Source organism: Berghia stephanieae, unplaced genomic scaffold (genome assembly GCF_034508935.2).
Source record: "Berghia stephanieae isolate SIO BIC M18660-M18661 unplaced genomic scaffold, UCSD_Bste_1.3 scaffold380, whole genome shotgun sequence".
In the NCBI taxonomy this organism is placed as follows: Eukaryota; Metazoa; Mollusca; class Gastropoda; order Nudibranchia; family Aeolidiidae; genus Berghia; species Berghia stephanieae.
The window spans coordinates 3,901-7,500 of NW_027625067.1; positions in this window are offsets into that span (position 1 = coordinate 3,901).

Below are 3,600 nucleotides of genomic sequence, written 5' to 3' on the forward strand. Positions count from 1 at the left end.
ATTCTATTTAAAACAACTTACCTTCTGGTGTCACGCTTTTTGACCAATATTGAAACCTTTAAATACGCAGTTTAGACACTCATCAATGTGCCAGGATTTTAATTATTTTTTCTTTTGTATATAATGCAACATTAACAATATCGCTTTGTCTGACAGAGATAGTCGTTTCTAGTAAAGAATGACGGAACAGGACCACCAAATATTTATAAATACTTATTACGACAATGATGGCAAACAAAAATCTAATAAGTTTTTATTATATTACGTCAGACGAAAAGTGAGAGAAAAATGGGTAGATGTTATTCTTTGAAAATCAACTTTTTCAATTGGTCCTTGTTTTGTGTCGTTGACTTAGGCCTTTTACACACATTAGCGCACTTGTGTGAATGAGAATATCGCTATAGGCTTTGATTGTAAGAGTACTAGAATAAAAGAAAGCTTCATTGGTGACATAAAATCAAAATGTTATTCTGTTACCATGGTGACGAATTAATTAAGACATTGATCTAGAAGACATGATTTTAATGGCAGATTTCGATTCTAACCGGAGTAAGGAATATTTTCCATTTATTCTTTCAGTATATAAACATTTATCCAAGCGAAATCTTTCAAAAGTCGATTATTTAACCAGTTAATTGCCGTACTCTGAAAAAAACCCCCCAGGTATTTTAAAATTTGGCCAGAAAACTCGTCCTTCGAATATCGATCGATTTAAATGACCCTCCTCTTGGCAAAATTTCTCAAACCTGAGAGCTCGCGAGGTGCCAGGTTCGAGAGTTTTTGCCAAGATTATATCGATCGATTTTCGGGGATGAATTCTTCTGGTCAACTTTTTAAAGACTTGTCTTTCCAGAGTACGACAGTTAACTGGTAAAGAACTTCAAGGTCATAACAGATGTCTACAGGTCTCCACATTCCACGTCTTGTATGGCAGAGGACCGTGTCTCATCGTAGCCATCCTTAAGTTATAGCCTGACACTGAAACCCAAAAAAAAATAAATGGCATTTTGACATCATTATTTGTTTTTGCACCGCCTAGTGAGTTGTCGTTAGTAGTGCTCATGGAAACAAGTGGTCCCATTGGTTGAACTATTGAATACAACTCACGATTTATTTTCTTTTGTGGCCAAAGACTGGCATTTTGACATCATTTTTTGGTCAGTGTCAGGCTATAACTTAACGATGGCTACTGTCTCATGCACCTATAATTCCAGGCGTGAGGATCAATTCATTCTCTTGTACATGTTCACACCAGGGATCAGTGAATGCCCACATGTCAAAATTTAACTAAACCTATTTTACTTTCATATATCTAGAAGGTTGCCAGTATGAATGTGGATATTAATTTACCAATAGTCAATTTTCCCGACAAAAATATAACAAATGTAATATAAGGTTTGAACGAAAACTGGTAACTTTGCTGCAATTTGATTTAGTGAAGGGTGTTTGCAAGTCTTTTCATATCAATTATTTGGAATTTTTTCATCTTATGTCCAAAAGTGTCTTTTGATAAAGAGTGACTACTTTTATTAAGCATGAAATACGTTGACAAACATAATATTTTACTGGGTGAGTCAAAACGTAATGGAACAAATCTCCTACTGATAAAGTTTGTTTTTCATGTTACGTCATATTTGGCTAAATTGAACTTACACGTGCACTTTTTAAACCAAAAATCATCAATTTCAATTCTGTCAAATTTTGACAAAGTTACGACAGTTCAAAATGGCTGCCCCCATGGATGTCCGTCAGCGACAGAAAGCTGTCATTGAATTTCGAGTAAAGTCTATAAATTCAGACATTTTGTAGCGTCAGCAATTTAGGAGGGTTGAACCTGAGTCGAAGAGATAATCATTGAAATGGCGACACCCCTCTTCCCCAAAGATCAAAAACTTCAAAGCTGAGAAATCAGCTGGAAAATTATACCAACAATGTTTTGGATATTAAAGTAGTTAAAATGAATTTTTTCCTGTTTTTTTTTCTTCAAATAACTGTTGATTTTTGGGGCGAATGTCATAAAATCGACCTTTAGGTACAGCCTCATATAAAAGCAACAACCCCCCCCCCCCCCACCCCCAACCCCCCCCCCCCCCAAAAAAAAAAAAAATAACCCACCAAAAAAACCCCATAAAAACAAACCAAAATAACCCCCAAAAAAACTGCAAATCTAGATGAATAAAACATCAAAATGTTTATATCGTCTTTCAAAGACGCGAAATTCATTGCGTTATCACAAGTCTTCACAAATAATTTCATAATATCGTATATACTTTATCTTCCATCCCCAACCAGGGAAGGGGCCCAGCATTTGGGATGAATTCACCAAGACCAGTGACAACATCTTGGACGGCAGTGATGGGAAAGCAGCGGCTGACGGATATAGGAAAATACAAGAGGATGTCATCAGCTCAATAATATAGGGGTAAAACGTCCTATGGAGATAAAGATATAGGAGTAAATCTGACTCATGAATGAACACCACAAAACAAACAAAGTTTCGGCCTTTGGCCTTTTTCAAGTAAACGCAGAAAACATATAATATTTATATTAGATTGTCATAATAATATAGGCAAAAATTTGAGTCAGATTTACTCCCTTTATCTTTATCTCCATTTTATTGACTCATTTAATAAAACGTCCCACTCTCTCATTTAATTTATGAACCACAGCATTCAACCTGTATAATGTCGCGGTGATTTAGATGTTGAACATAATATATTTTATAGTCATAAATATGAAATGTTGCAGTCCTTCGAGGTCATTAGGCCCAAGAAGCCAAAGTTTATCCCTTTTCTACAGCGTGAAAAGAACTATAATTATTTCTGCTACCCTTTGGATAGAACGCAGGTCTATCGTAGAGTACTTTCAGTCACGTCTAACATACCTAGCTACCCAATAACTGGGTCTGGAAAAAAAATCCCTGCTTCACCCGGGATGGATCTCAATACCTTTGCGTGTGAAGCGAGTGCTCTATCAACAACGCAATCTGGACCCTCAAATGTGGAACTTTGGTTATGTTTATATGTATTTCTCTCTCTCTCTCTCTCTCTCTCTCTCCTCTCTCTCTCCTCTCTCTCTCTCTCTCTATATATATATATATATATATATATATATATATATATATATATATATATATATATATAATATGGACATCGATGTGGTTTCCTATAAGAGATAAAAACTAAAATCTCACATTTCTGGACTTTTTAACCTCAAAAATACTTTTTGTTTTTTTGTTTACCTCGATATAATACCAGTCTTAGTTGATGAGTCACATTTATAAAATATCTTCTTCTTCTTCTTCTTCTTCTTCTTCTTCTTCTTCTTCTTCTTCTTCTTCTTCTTCTTCTCTTCTCTTCTTCTTTTTTCTTCTTCTTCTCTTCTTCTCCTCTTCTTCTTCTCCTCCTCCTCCTCTTCTTCTTCTTCTTCTTCTTCTCCGCCTGCTTCTTCAACTCCTTCTGTTCCTTTCATTCCTGTCTTTGCTTCGTACAACATCTAGATATCTATATACCAATTATAATTGCCTATTATTTACACAACCTTTCTCTTAATCTTATTTTTCAAAAAACAAAACACAAGCTAAATATATATTTTTTTTTT